This window comes from Equus quagga, chromosome 2 (genome assembly GCF_021613505.1).
Source record: "Equus quagga isolate Etosha38 chromosome 2, UCLA_HA_Equagga_1.0, whole genome shotgun sequence".
NCBI classification, from domain to species: Eukaryota; Metazoa; Chordata; class Mammalia; order Perissodactyla; family Equidae; genus Equus; species Equus quagga.
The window spans coordinates 70255608-70271599 of record NC_060268.1 but is presented as its reverse complement, the minus strand read 5'-3'; the positions used below and the strand labels follow the sequence as shown (position 1 = coordinate 70271599).

General features: G+C 44.8%; 1 long non-coding RNA gene across 1 annotated transcript; it reads left to right on the top strand.

The window, feature by feature from the left end:
- The first annotated feature begins 37 nt into the window (after positions 1–37).
- LOC124235627 (uncharacterized) lies at positions 38–15573 on the top strand. Its single transcript, XR_006887532.1, has 4 exons — positions 38–336; positions 2556–2724; positions 10349–10599; positions 15535–15573. It is a non-coding gene; the product is annotated as an uncharacterized LOC124235627 (long non-coding RNA).
- Positions 15574–15992: the final 419 nt, after the last annotated feature.

Sequence of the window (15992 nt, the reverse complement as noted above, 5' to 3'; positions counted from 1 at the left end):
GCCTGGGAGGCGGGGAGCGGGACCGCGAGCGGCGGCGACTCCGCCCCACGGCGGGAAGAGGGTGGGCACCCCGCTCCCCGGCTGCACGGCGTCCCGGGCCCGCCAGGGGGCGACCTGGCCGCGTGAGGCGCTGCCCGGCTTGCCGGGTGCCCGCGCCAGCGTCGGCGGCGCTGACCTGGGACTTCCGGCCGGCGGGAACCCACGTCGCGCGGGCGTGAGGGTGCAGGGCCTGGGCACATCCATTCGAGGGGTGCCGTGGGAGCGAGTGCAGTGATCCTGGAGCCCCGTGGCCTGGGGCAGGGGCGTCAGCGAGGAGCAAGGGGAGACCCCTGGACTGTGAGTGTGGGGATCCAGCCGGGGCCCAGTTCTGCCACCTGTTGCTGCACGACCTTGGCCACGCCCTTCTGGACCCCAGCTTTCCGCGGAAAAGAAGGGGGTCAGTCCAGCTGACCTTTGAGGCCCCTCTCAGGCCAGGCCCAGGGAAGCCATTCTGGTCTTTGACTGCGGCCGGGGCAGGGCGTCTCAGGCCCTCCGGGTCCCTTAGGGAGGAGGACGGGATTTGCTTACCTTTCTTTGAGTCCCCGGATACAAACGTGATGATGCCCGCCCTGCTATCAGTTCCCCTACGTTAAAGGCAGCATATATGGGGTTAAAACCAAAGCACTCTTTCCCTACTTACTCTCTGGCTCCCTGGCTCCGGAATCCACTAAGATGCCTTGGAGACAGACAGGGTCAAGGACAGCCACCTGAATTCCTTATTATCTCCTCCTCCTCCCTGCAAGCGGTGTCCCAAGGTGGAATGCAGGCTGGCTGGAAAGCTCCCACCGGCAAGGCCACTGACTCCCCCCTGCCATCTACAAACAGCCACATTCCTTGCAAACCTTTAGAACCCCTGGCCTCCCCTCTTTTGAGGAGACCAGAGGAAAGGAGAGGAATTTGAGGGCTCACTCTCGTCTCCCAGCTGATATCATCGGAAATAAAAACCCTTTCCTTCCAGAAGCCTGGGGTTCCAGTTGTTGTTTGGCTCCTCTTGTGTGGCAGTTAGGGAACCTATGTTTGTAGGTACTAACAGTGAGACTTGAGCACATTGAAAGGATTTACTGTGTCCAGAGATATACTGGGACAAAGGCCAGGATGTTTTCTGGGGCTTTTAAACAAATGCCATCCAACCAGCAGCAAATGGAGCAACTGCTAAGTACTTTTTAGGGGTCCAGGTGGTACATGTGTTATTTCTAACCCCAGGATAACTGGTTCTATAGGTATTATCTCCATTTTACAGGTGAGGAAACAGTTTCAGTAACTTGCCCAGAGTCCCACAGCTGGGAACTGGCAGAACTTGGCCTGGACTCAGGGGCTGGCTCAGCCCACTCTTCCACACTTGGATTTTGATGAAGGAGACAAAATTTGTTTCTTTAATGCGTCAGAATCGCTTGGGAGGCTCCGCCCCCAGAGTTTCTGATTTAGTAGGTCTGGGGACCAAAAGTGTGGGCATCTACCAAGTTCTCAAATGATGATGATGATGTTGCTGGTCCCGGGACCACACTTAGAGAATCATTGCTTAGGCTGAAGGTTGGGGGTTCCAGTAGGAGCAGGGGTCCAAGTTTGGCAGATGATCCTTGATGTTTTCACATTTTCCTTTTATACCTGAGGTTCCTGGTTGGGGTTTTCCAACTTTATTCTGCCACCTGTCAGTGAGAATAGCAGCCATCAGCTAAGCAGACAAGCCCCCCTGTTGATATCGTGAGAGTCATCAGAGGCATAATGAGTTGTTACCAGACGGGCAAGAAGAAACTCAGAGCCCCAGGGGATTGTTGACCAGCCTTCAGAGGCCACATCATCAGCCTTTGTTTGTATTGGACACATGTGATAGGGGCCTCAACCTTGGGAAAGAAGGCAGGATATGTGGGATTTCAGAGAATGTGGAGTCTTAGAACAAAGACAGGCCTTGATAAGATTCTCTCCATCTATACTTCCCCTTTCTCCCATGTTAGAGTTGGGAACCTGAAACCCTCTCCGAACCATGCAATGACTACTACAAAAGTTCTTCTTCCCACCCTAGATTCCACCTTGCCCACAAACAGGCCAGAATTGTGTGTGTTCAGATCCTGCTCGGGTACATTCTGTTACCACAGCTAACATGCTGTTCATTTGCATACCAGGTGTTCCGGGTAAAAAAGCCAGAACCTCTACAAAGAAGACTGTGTTTTTGGTTCTGGGAGGTCCCTCCTTTTACAGGTGATAAATAGAAGCAACCAACCTGACTAGAAGATTCCCTTAATAAATCCTTGTTGATCGCTATTGCCATCGCCTTAAATAAGGCCCTCTCACTTGAACTATTACAATAATGTTGTGAGGAGGGTGAAGGGAAACAATTCTCATGTTACAGAGGAGAAACTCTGGGCTCAGAGAGCCAAAGGGACTTGCCCAATGCCACGCAGCTAGGAAGGAGAAAAGAAGGCTCTAACCTCATTCTCTGATTCTAAATCATGTGCTTCTGCTGCTCTCAGATGTTGGGTGTGGTTCCTGAGAAAGACAATGTGTGTGTTTTTTTGAAGGGATGGTGGACAGAGGGAGAAGAAAGACATTGATGACCTACTCTGTGCCCGGGGTTGTGCTGGATGCTTTATCATTTACTGAATATGATTATTCCATGAATGCCTCTTCAGTCTATAGAGCTTGGTATTATTATCCCGTTTCACAGATGAAGAAACAGCCTCAGAGAAGGTGACTTGCCCCAGGTCACACAGCTGGTAATGGGTGGATTTTAATCTGGGTCCTGACTTTCTTGATCACTCTGTCTAGGGCAAGGGAACATGTGGTTACCACTGTTTAAAGGGGGCCAACTCCTAGTCAGATAAAACAAGAGAAGGTAGTGACAAGGGATAGTTAGGGGTGTCATGGTGATGCCAGGCATTTTGCAAGTACTCATTAAATGTTAGTTTCATTTCTGACTGACACAATAAACTTGTAGGGAAAATAGGAGGAATAAATACTACAAAATGCCCAAAGAGTAAACACGACAGGAGGTGAAGGGTCTCAGTAGATACAATCAAACATTCGTTTCTTTCCTTCTTTCCGCAGTCCTTCCTCCTTGACTAGTTGCTGTTCTTTGTGATGAAATATCATTGATCTGCAAGTTGTTCTTCTAAGACTTAGAGTCTAAGTTGATCTTGATGGCAGAGATGGAGTGCCCTGGGCCCAAGGCCTGGGCAGGAACATCTCCTAAAGTAACCCTACCTTCTAGCAGACCGGTAGGCCCAGTGAGCCACTCGCCAGAGCTCCACTCAAATCCTTTGCTGTCCCATCTCTAATTTGTATCAGCTTCAAGGCCCCTTCTGAAATGTCCTGCAACTATCTAGCCTCATCTGAGTCTTATCTGTCTTAGGGGCAGTTCAAACCTCATTCCTCCCTGAAGTCTTATATTTTCTCACAGAGTACTTGACATCTCGGCCTCTCCTTCGACATAGCTGCCATGTATATTTATATACTAGGTCTGCCTCACTCAGTCTCTTTCTCTGTCTCTCTCACCGCCCCCCCGACCCCGCAACTGACCTATATCCTACCACTGAACAGCTTGTCTGGTAATTTTCCTGTATCTCCAGCATTTTGCACATAGATTCTTTTTGTTTTCTCTTTTTCTCCCCAAAGCCCCCCAGTACATAGTTGTATGTTCTAGTTGTAGTTCCCTCCAGTTGTGCTATATGGGACGCCACCTCAACGTGGCTTGATGAGCGGTGCCATGTCCGCACCCAGGATCTGAACTGGCAAAAGCCTGGGCCACTGAACCACTTGGCCAAGGGGCCTGCCCCTAAACATAGATTCTTAGTGAATATTTGATGGGTTAATGAATATACAGCCTGGGGCTGTCTTCTTTGAAGAGAGATTTATTTCCTCTCAAATACTAACATTTAGGAGGACTGGCACCACATCTCATTTGGCTCCATCCCCAGGGTCTAGGACAAGGTTTTAATAAATATTGAATCATCATTCTTTGAAAGAATACATTTTCCTGGACCTGTCCACACACTGAATCAAGTAACTCGCCAAATATTCTGACCTGGAAAAGATTTTCCTACTGGAGAACTGAGTGACCAGGCCCTTTAGTACAGAGCACAGTGAACCCACTCTCTCCCTTCCTGAACGACCCCTTTTGGCCAGTTCTAGACCCTCTCCCAGAAGCTATTCTGGATGTGAGAAGTTCCTAGATGGCCTAGAATGAGACCCCAACCTGATGGTGACTGTCCTGTTGTTGAGGGAGGAGGGGTCAGTCTCCTCCACAAAACTGCTTCTCCTGCAGCCTGCCATGTCTGTCCTTTCAGGTGCCGTTAACATCCTCAAAGCCTTCCTTGATTCCCCTCTTCTCCTCACACCTCACACTCAGCCCATCAGCACAGCCCCTTATATCTAGAATCCAACCACTGTGTAGCATTCGATCACTATCACTGTGGTCCAAGGCCCCCCTCACATCTCTCCTGGATTGTTGTTGTAGTATCTACCATGAAATGACTAAGCCGATTCATTCACAGCTTGGTTCAATTTTGCTGTAGATCTCAGTAATCTCCAGTAATGAGCAGTAGATGAGCAAACCTTGCTCATAAGGATATTGAGGCAAGTGGGCAAGTCTCAGACTGAATTCTACTCCATGGACCATCATTTATTAGCCAGTAGGTCCTCAACTGTTATATAATCTGCTCTGTAAGTTCAGTGAAGGCCCAAATTCCTGTCCTTTTGAGTGTTCCAACAAGTTTCCTTCTTTAAAGATTTAGTCCAAGGCAGAAGCAACAATATTTGAGGAACAAGATTTGGACAACCTTCAGTTTGGGATCAGGTGACTGCATCCTCACTCAGTGGCTTGAACTTGAGAGCAGGTGGACTCCTAAGATCTAGAGACCATCGGAACTCACTAGATTCTTATGCTCTGTCTGTGCAAGGGTAGAGGCCCTTGCACAGCACTTCACACACCTGGAACACTGCTTGTTTGACCAATGGACAATTATTTTGTGCATTCATTTTGCTAATGAACGGATCCTCTGCCGCTGGAATGGCATTAATACAATTGAAGCACTGGGCAAGTGTCTCTGGAGTGTGCGCTCCTGGGTTAAGTCCCTATTGCCTGCAGGGCAGCAGTTCTCAAAGTGGTCCCTGTGGTCCCTGGGACCTTTTCTGAGGGTCTGTGAGGTCAGCACCATTAGTATTTTCATGATAATACTGAGACATTATTTGCTTTCTCACTCTCATTTTCTCACAAATATAGAATGGAATTTTCCATAAGTTACATGTGTAGTATTGCAACAGGTTGAATGAAGAGGCAGATTTGGGAATCCAGCTGTCTTCTATTAAGCCAGGCTTTAAAGACATCGGTAAACATGTAAAACAATGCCACTCTTCTCACTAAATATTTTTTGTCTTCAAAGACATAATTTTTCATAAAAATATGTTAATTAAACTAACATATAGTGGGTTTATTGTTATTTTAAAATTATTTAATACATATTTTAAAAATACCTATGAGATAATGTGCGTTTAGTTTCTAATATGATAAATATTAATAGATATAATTTCTATTAACAAAATTTGAGTCCTCAATTTTTTTATACGTTCTTTTGTGTGTGTGTGTATGTGTGTGTGTGTGTGTGAGAGGAAGACTGGCCCTGAGCTAACATCTGTGCCCATCTTCCTTTGCTTTATGTGGTATGCTGCCACACTGGGGCTTGACAAGTGGTGCTAGGTCCATGCCCGGGATCTGAACCTGTGAACCCTGGCTGCCAAAGCAGAGCATGTGAACTTAACCACTATGTCACTTGGGCCAGCCCCAAGTCCACAGGTTTTAAGAGTGAAAAATACCCCTGAAACCAAAATGTTTGATAATCATTGCTCTATGGGTCAGCAAACTTCTTCTGTTAAGGGCCAGCTGGGAGATATTTTAGGCTTTGCAGGCCGTATAGTCACTGTCTCTGTTACATCTACTCCCCTCTGCTGTGAGAGCAGCTATATGAGACAAATGGGCATGGATGTGTTCCAATAAAACTTTACTTTTGACAGTGCAATTTGAATTTCATATAATTTTCAAGTGTCACAAAGTATTATTCTTTTGATTTTTATCAACCATTTAAAAATACAAAAACAACTCTTAGTTTGTGGGCTGTCCAAAAACAGGTAGTGGGCCACTGTAATTTCCAACCCCTGTTATAGGGGATTTGAACCAGTAACACACACATATACATCACATTATTTAAACAGAAATGTTTAAAGACAATATAGTAGTTTTCTAATTGTTTCTGCATGTGATGTCTACAGGCTATGCTTGTCACAGCAGCCAAACTGATGGTCACATCTTGTCACTCTCTGCTCAAAGCCTCTAGTGACTTATCTCATTCACCATCAGCTCTTATAACCCCCTACATAATATGCTGCCCATCCATCTAACACAACTCCTTCTACTCTTCTCTTCATTCTGCTCTAGCCTGTTCCTTGAAAAAGCCAAGCCCACTTCTTCCTCAGGACTTTTGCATTTGCTATTCCCTCTGTCTGGAACGCCCCTTCTCCCAAATATCCACTTAGCTCATTCAAATGTCTCCTCAAATATTTTTTCTCAGTGAAGCCTTTCTTTTTTATATAACAGTTTTATTGAGATATAATTCATATACCATACAATTCACCCATTTGAAGTATACAATCAGTGGTTTTTTTGTGTGTTTACAGAGTTGAGCAACCCTCATCATGATCAATTATAGAAAATTTTTCATCGCCCCAAAAAGAAACCTCATACACATTAGCAGTCTCTCCTCATTTCTCCCCAACCTCCTCAATCCTCCTCGCCAATCTACTTTCTGTTTCTATATATTCACTTATTCAGGACATTTCATATAAATGGAATAGACAATATGTGCTCTTTAGTGACTGCTTTCATTTAGCATAGTGTTTTTGTTACTGAACCTGAAGTGAGTTCGCTCACCCATTGCGCAGCAAGCCAATCTCTGACACCAGGTATAGTGGAAGAAAGTAGGAATTTTATTATTGCACAGCACTGAGCAAGGAGAAAGGCAGCTAACGCTGAAATCCCAAACTCCCCAAAAAGCTAAAAGGGAGAGTTTTAGGTAGGGGAGTGGGAGCATATGGCCTTGCTGGTCGGAGCTTTCCCACCAGCCTCTCGTTGGTCTTGAGACTACTTGCAGAGAGGAGGGAGCCCATGACTTTGCTGGTCAGCAGCTTTCCCACCAGCCCGTATCTCTTTGCAGCAAGGAGATAGTAAATCCAGTTGCTTGTCTTTGGCGATGTCTGTCTCCATGGAGGATAGTGGATTCTGGAGCCAGGAAGCCAGGAAGTAAGCAGGGAAAGAGTGTTTTGATTTTAACCCCATCTAAGCTGGGTTTCATGTAGGGAAACTGATATCAGGGTTGGTATCGTTCTCAAGATTCATCCATGTTGTAGCATGTTTCAGCACATCATTCTTTTTATGTTTGAATAATATTCTGTCATGTGGATATACCACAACTTACTTATCCATTCATCAATGAATGGATATTTGGAGTGTTTCACTTCTTGGCTATTAGGAGTAAGACTGCTATGTGCATTCATGTACGAGTTTTTGTGTGGACATGTGCTTTAATTTCTCTTGGGTATATATCTAAGGAAAGAACTCCTGGGTTCATGTAGTAACTCTATGTTTAACTTTTCGAGGAAATGCCTAACTTTTTTCCAAAGTGGCTGCACCATTTTACATTCCCATCAGCAATGTATGAGGGTTCCAATTTCTCCATCCTCTCCGATCCTGGTTATTAGCTGTCTTTTTGATTACAGCCATCCTAGAGTGGGTGAAGTCGTATCTAATAGTGGTTTTGATTTGCATTTTCCTGAAGGCTAATATGAGCAAAGCCTTTCTTGATCACTCTAAGTGGCAACCGCTCCTCCCTACTTCATTTTTCTAAAGCACTTATCATCCCCAACATACCATGTATATTTCACTTGTTTGTTTACTTAGTATCTGTCTCCTCTCAGGGGTAAATTCCAGGAGGGCACAGATTTTTGTCTGTCCTGTGCTCTGCTGTATTCTCAATGCCTATAGAAGATCTGTCCAATGGAAATACAATATAAGACATGTATGTAATGTTAAACTTTCTAGTAGCCACATTAATAATATTTTTATTTAACCAGATATATCTAAAACATTGTAATTTCAACAAGTAGTCAATATAAAAAAATTACTAAGGTGATAATTTATATTCTTTTCTTCACACTAAGTTTTTGGAATCCAGTGTGTATTTTCCACATGGCACATCTTAATTTGAACTTGCCACCTTCCAAGTGCTCAATAGCCGCATGTGGCTAGTGGCTTCAGCACTGAACAAGATAAGCCTAGAACATTCATTTGATGACTGTATGAATGACTCCTTCTTAGAGACAGTTTGAGTGATCACTGCCCTGGGGACTTTCATAAACATATTTACATGTGGTCTTGCAATTGAAGGTAATCCTGGATTTGTGTTTCCAATCCTGACTTGCTCACTATGACCTTGGGCAAGTCATTGTTCCTCTCTCAGCATCAATTTCTGCAGCTGTGAAATAATCTTATGGTCCCTCCCAAGCCATCAGAATCAGAGAGAGAGATGGGGGTAAAATGGGGTAAAAATGGCACCCCAAATGCCGTAGATCCCCACAATTTTTAGGAGCAGGCTACTTTCACTATCACTTAGAGGAACTCTTAACCATACAGAAACGTTGTTCAGTAAGACCTCTTGGAGAGTCTCAGTGAGCTGAGAGTTTCTGTGGCTTAGAGAGGCCCTGGGGTCATGACTTACACAAAAGAAACAAAGGAATCTGTCTAAGAACCCCTGGCGCCTCCCAAGTCCCATCATCGTAACATGAGCTGTCTCCCAGAATTATCTGTGTCGCTGACTGGCTGTGGGTTCCTCAACATCTGGAACCAAATGATCTCATATTCATTTCTGTGTTTGGAGGATTGTTAGGAAGTCTGTGTAGAGAGGACTCTGATTTAGTTCATTTCCCTGCATCTTTCTGATTAACTCAAGAGAATGGGGGATTCAACAGGTCTTTTGCCAATATATTAGCTTCTACTTGGTAAAGCATTTAACGTGTTATAAGGTGTCACATTAATCATAGAATATTCAGAACCCTCTGTGGGGTGGGAATGGGGACTCAGGTTTGCTGAGATCTTTCTCTATTGCCCTGGTACCTTCACTGAGAGTGGACATTGTCTCTTTGAAAGTGGTCATGAGTTCCTCTGTCTACCCCAAGGATTGTGGGAGTGAGCTTTCAAGAGTTCACTCTATTAACCTTGCAGACCACAGGCTGGCTTCTCTAGGAGGAGTGCTGGGCTGGGAGTCACATCTGCTTTCAGGGAAGCATTATTACTGTTTATGTAGCTTCTCTGAACTTGATCTGTCGACTTGGATAGACAAAGTAAAGCCAGGTCCTGCAGTGTATGGGAATGGAAGATAAGTCAATTTGATTTGAGCAATACCCCTGGGTTGCATTTCTAGGCCTTACTTCTGGCCTGGCTCCAGAGATATTATTCCCAAAACGGACCTCAGGGGAGCAAATCTTTTGCCCAGCGTTCATTAAGCAAAATAATGCACTTATGAGTAAAACACATAGTATGTCAGATGGCTCCCCATTACCTCCCCAGGACAGAGTCCAAACTGCTTCCTGTGACAGGAGTGTGAGCATCTGGACCTTCCCTGCCTCTTCCTCCAGCCTCTTCCTTCCTGGCCCTTTGTGCTCTAGCCCTTGTATTTCCCCACTAACCACATGGATTATCATCCATCTCCAGCCTTTGCTGATGCTGTCCCTCTGCCTAGCACCCCTTCTTCCCGTCTTTCTGTCTGAAAAATGGGCCTCCCTTAAGTCTTGTCTGCTTGTAGTAATCTCTGCCTGCTTCAAATCCCGGGATACTCTGTCTCCTCTCCCCTAGTTCCTGAGGCACCCCAGGCTTGGAGTATCCACAGACCCTGGAATCCATATCACAGCACGCATTACACCAGGTTGGGATCAACTGTTTGAATATTGGCCCTCTAGACCAATGTTCTGAATGGAATTCCTGTTCCCGAAGGAATACTTCGAAGTGAATGGGGTGTTCAGTGGATGCAGTGACAGGAGGGTGCTGCTTCCTTTTAGTGGATGGGGTTGGGAATGCTGGATGTCCTGCAATGCTGGGACAGTTCTGCCCCACAGAGAATGTCCCATGTCCCATGGGACTTTGAGAAGTACCACCAGATACTCCTGTAGGTAACATACCTGTTTGTAGTGATCTGACCTTGGAAACTAACTATTTCACACATAAACTTGGTATTTTGGAGGGCATGGTTTTAAAATATGATGAATTTTCCAGGAATGCAACTACTATGTAAATCAAAGGAAGACTGAACTTTGCTTTGTTCAGAGCTTCAGCAAGGATTGATGACCATTTTGGAAAATCACGTCAGTGGTGGCAACTTGACTCATGATTGAGAAAGGAGAAATCACCCCCGACGCCTGCTGGTATGCTAACTGTTTGACGATTTTGTTTGACCATGGCGAGTCCCCATATGGCACACCTGCATTCGTCTGCATTTATTGATGTCACCATCGCCGTCATCCATGGTATATAAAAACCTACTTTTTTAGCTCTTATTTTCAAATATCAAAAATAAATGAATAGTACCTTACCTCTCTTAAATCCAAACTTCTTTGTTATAAGTAGGTGCAAACATGTGACCACTTCATGATGTCTTCTAGCGTATTAGGCCAGAGCATTTACAGATTGAAACACATATTTTATTAGAATGCTCTTTTTCTCTTTTATATTAGTTATATTATATTGGTTTTGTTTTTTCATTACATGTATAAGTAGGTTATATTATCCATGAGTTTCATTTCAGGATGGCAAAGAAGATATTAAAAACATTTGATATAAAAAGGGGGCATTGGGGCCAGCCCGTGGAAGAGGGGGTAAGTTCATGTGCTCTGCTTTGGCAGCCCGGGGTTCACGGGTTTGGATCCCGGGTGCAGACCTACACACTACTCATCAAGCCATGCTGTGGCAACATGCCACATACAAAACAAATGGAGGAAGACTGGCAAAGATGTTAGCTCAGTGACAATCTTCTTCAAGCAAAAAGAGGAAGATTGGCAACAGATGTTAGCTCAGGGCCAATCTTTCTTACCAAAAACAAACAAACGAAAAGAATGGGGGCATCATATCTGGCAGTGTTGAGAACCACTCTAAGGTCCAAGAGGGCAGGGACTTCACCTCCGTTGTGTTACTGCTTCCTCCCCTGTGCCTAGCCACAGGCCTAGAATATGGCAGATGCACAGAGATTCTTCTTCTTTTTTTTTTTTGCAGGGGACAATTCACCCTAAGCTAACATCTGTTGCCAATCTTCCTCCTTTTGTCCTCCTTTTTCTCCCCCAAAGCCCCAGTACATAGTTGTATATAGTTGTAAGTTCTTCTGGTTCTTCTATGTGAGCCACTGCCATAGCATGGCTACTGACAGATGAGAGTGGTGTGGTTCTGCACCCAGGAACTGAACTTGGGCTGCTGAAGTGAGGCATGTCAAACTTAAACCACTAAACTGTCAGGGCTGGCTCCAGAGAATCTTTTTTGAGTGAGCGATGGAAGAGTTGAGGGTGATTCCCTGGTTTAGGTTTGCTGAGATGAGGAACACGGGAGAGAGGGCACTTTAGAGGGAAGAGTGATGAGTTCAGTGAAAGTGTGGAGAGCCCTGGAACTTCCAGGTGGAGGTGCCCAGGGGCACTGTCTCTGCAGCCTGCATTGCTCTCCAAATGCCACTGAAGAGTGGCAAGTGCAGTCAGAGTATCAGTTCATCTGTTTGATCAGTAAACATTGCTGAGTGTCTCCGTGCGTGTGGGATGAACAGACCAGCTGGGGCTGCCTGGGAGAGGCTCACAATACTAGTGTGTGTCTCTTCCTGTGGTGATTTGTGTATCTGCCCAGATCCTCAGAGGGCAGGGGCTCCTCTGAGGTTGGGGATGAAGTTTGATCTCTAGCCCCAACAGATTCAGACCTGGCCTGACAGAGCAATCAGCAGTGATTGCCAGAGGGACCCACACAGAAAAACCTGACTGTGGAAACAAGAGGATTCAGGGCAACTTTCTTTGACCTGAAGTCATTGCAGTGGAGGAAGTAGGAGTAAGTTTGCCCAAGGCCCACCTCTTTCCCACTAGGCTCTGTTGTGCCTTTGTGGCGAGCCCTGGGGCACGCTCTTGTTTTCTAACTGGGAGGTGTGACAAAGGGAGAAATCACTGGATTGAAGACTTATCCAGTCTTATTGCAGACAGGCATCTTTTCACTCCCCCAGGAAGGGAACAATTCCAGGCTTTCGTGCCATATAGTGCGTGTTGTTTGTGTGCTTTAGGCAACACACATGCTATTAGAAGGTCAATGTATGGGGATGTTTTGGAACACATAATTTTTATTGCACAAGTAACATTTCAGGAACAATAAAAGAAATCAAAGGAAAGTGGATGCTCTTAGCAGCATTATTCATAATAGCCAAAAAGTCGAAACAGTTGAAACGTCCATCAGCTGATGAATGAATAAGTGAAGTGTGGTGTATCCACACGATGGGATATAATTTGGCAATAATGAGGAATGAAGTACTGATACAAGCCATGACATGGTATGAGATAATAGGAAATATATATTGGTCTCTGCCCTCGGTTCCTGACACAAGGCTCCTGAAACCCTTGTAAATCCCTAAGTGATATGAGCACTAGGAGCATCTTTTGTTCTAATATTTGACCTTTGATCCCAGTTCCTGACACAGGGCTCCTGAAGCCCTTGTAATTTCCTGGGTGATAGGAGTGTCTTTTGTTCTAATGAGGTGACTCTGGGTGGGCTCCTGCATGGCTCTTGGATGGGAGAGGGTCACCAGAAAGAACAAGCCATGATTAGATCTTGGGATTTTCAGCCCTGCCCCCCCATTCTCTTGAGAAGGGAGAAGGGCTGGAAATGGACTTAATGATCAATCATGCCTACAGGATGAAGCCTCCACAAGCATCCCAAAAGTGTGGGGTTCAGAGAGCTTGCAGGTTGGTGAACACATCCATGTACTGGGAGGGTGACACACCCCAACTCCACAGGAACAGAAGCTCCTGTACTCGGGACCCTCCCAGACCTCACCCTATGTATTTCTTCATCTTGTTGTTCATCTGTATCCTTTATCACATCCTTTAATAAATTGGTAAATGTTGGGGCCGGCCCAGTGGCGCAGCGATTAAGTTCTCACATTCCGCTTCAGAGGCCCAGGGTCCGCTGGTTCGGATCCTGGGTGTGGACATGGCACCACTTGGCAAGCCATGCTGTGGTAGGCGTCCCATATATAAAGTGGAGGAAGATGGGCATGGATGTTAGCTCAGGTCCAGTCTTCCTCAGCAAAAAAAAAAAAAAGAAGAAGAAGAAGAAGAAGAAGAAGAAGAAGAGGATTGGCAGCAGATGTTAGCTCAGGGCTAATCTTCCTCAAATAAATAAATAGATAAATAAATTGGTAAATGTAAGTAGGTGTTTCCCTGAGTCCTATGAGCTGCTCTAGCATATTAATCGAACCTGAGGAGGAGGTTGTGGCAACCTCAGATTTATAGCCGATTGGTCAGAAGTGCAGGTGACAACTTGGACTTGTGATTGTTGTCTTAACTGTGGGAGGGAACAGTCTAGTGGGACCGAACGCTTAACCTGTGGGATCTGACACTATCTCCAGGTAGATAGTGTCAGAATTGAGTTAAATTGTAGGACACCCTGCTGGTGTCACAGAGAATTGCTTGGTGGGGACAAATCTCTACACATTTGGTGACCAGAAGTGTTGTGAGTGTGGCAGTAGGAAACAGGATGAAAAGAACTGAGGTTTTTCCAACACACATGGATAAGTCTTGAAAATATTACTTAATTTCTAAGAGAAAGAAGCCAGTCACAAAAGAGCGCAAATTGTATAACTCCATTTATATGACATGCCCAGTGTAGGCAAATACATAGAGACATGAAGTAGATTGGTGGCGGCCAGGGATAGGGGTGGGGAGCGGGGGATGAGGAGTGGCTGAGGGAGCAAGCCATTTGGAAGAGCATTCCAGGCTTTAGGAACAGCAAGGGCAAAGGCCCTGAGGTGGGAGGAAGTGTGACCTGACGAAAAACAGCAAGGAGGCAGGTGTACCTGGAAAAGAGTGGTGAAGGGGACAATGGTGGGAGATGAGGAAAGAGAGGCGGTAGCAAGACCAGACTATTTAGGGCCTTATGGGCCCCTGTCAGACCGTTGACTTTTGCTTGGAGAGAGCTAGGGTTTCACTGGCTGTTTGAGCAGAGGAGGGGTATTTGTCCTATGCTTTCAACAGGATCCTGAGGGCAGGAAATGGGTGGTGGGCAAGGGTGAAGCAGGGAGGTCAGTTTGGAGACTACTGCATCGGTTCAAGCGGGAAATGACTCTGGCTCGGACTAGGGTGGGAGTGGTGGAGGTGAGGAGAAGAGTCCAATTCTGGATTTATTTTGAAAAATAGAGCTGACCTTCAAGTCTTTTGGCCTGAGCAACTGGAAGACTGGAGTTGGATTTTATTGAGTAAAGGAAGACTGTGTGAGGGCACAGGTTCCTTGCTAGTTTTTGCTCACATACAGGAAGAAGTGAGAGCAGAGCATAGGAGATATTTTAAATGTTGATATTTTTTTCTTACACTTACAAAGAGTTTTCATTATGATCGCTTGTGAGGGCTGTGTGGCGTCCCATTCAATTCATTTTCCCTAAATTATATAACCATTTCTTCGGTTAATCATCTAAACTGGTTTTGTTTTAATTTAAAAAATTATAGATAATCTTATAACGAATATCTTTGTGCTAATGGCTTTGTCTTTGTGGATTTTTTTGAAAGGATTAATTCTCAGGAATGGACTTACTAGGTGAAAGAGCAAGAACACAGTAGCTCTTAAGACGCATTGCTAAATCGTTTTCCAAAAAGATTGTGGCAACGTATAAGGCCAGCCAAAACTTAGAGTGTAGCAATTTCACCATAAATTAGTATAGGACACTAGCATTTTATTAACACTTTCTAATAAAAAGGGGTAAAAAAGTTTCTAATTTTTAAAATTTTTGCATGCATTTGATTATAGTTAAAGTTGGACTTTATTATAAAAACACTTTTTTTAGTCTATTTAAGTGTGCTTTATTTATTTAATTTAATTTTACTTTTTTTAGGAAGATTAGCCCTGAGCTAACATCTGCTGCCAATCTTCCTCTTTTTGCTGAGGAAGACTGGCCCTGAGCTAACATCCTTGCCCATCTTCCTCTACCTTATATGTGGGACGCCTACCACAGCATGGCTTTTGCCAAGCGGTGCCATGTCCCCACCTGGGATCCAAACCAGCAAACCCCATGCCAGTGAAGAGAAACGTGAAATTAACTGCTGTGCTACTGGGCCGGCCCTATTTATTTTTTTTAAAGATTGGCACCTGAGCTAACACCTGTTGCCAATCTTACCTTTTTTTCTTCCCTCTTCTTCTTCTCTCCAAAGCTCCCCAGTAATAGTTGTATATTCTAGTTGTAGGTCCTTCTAGTTGTGGCATGTGGGATGCTGCCTCAGCATGGCTTGATGAGTGGTGCCACGTCCGCACCCAGGATCCGAACCAGCGACCCCCTGGGCTACCGAAGCAGAGTGAGTGAACTTAACTACTTGGTCACGGGGCCGGCCCCAAGGTTGGACATTTTTGAAGTTTCTTTATTGTGTTTCTTTGGCTGTGAACTAATTGTTCAGGTCCTTTGCCCATTTATTTACTAAAGTCCTAATATTTAGGAAAATACAGAAATTCTGTTGAAATAAATTTGTGTTCCTTTCATAAAAAATAAAAAGAAGCATTTAGTATGGCAATAAGTATACTTTATTTAGCTGATTTATTAATTTAAAAATTGCCATCTTGATTAAAAAATTTTCTTAGAGTGAAGCACACCTGGTTTTGGTACTGCTGTAGTAACAAATAAGGGCACACCTAGATCCTTGTC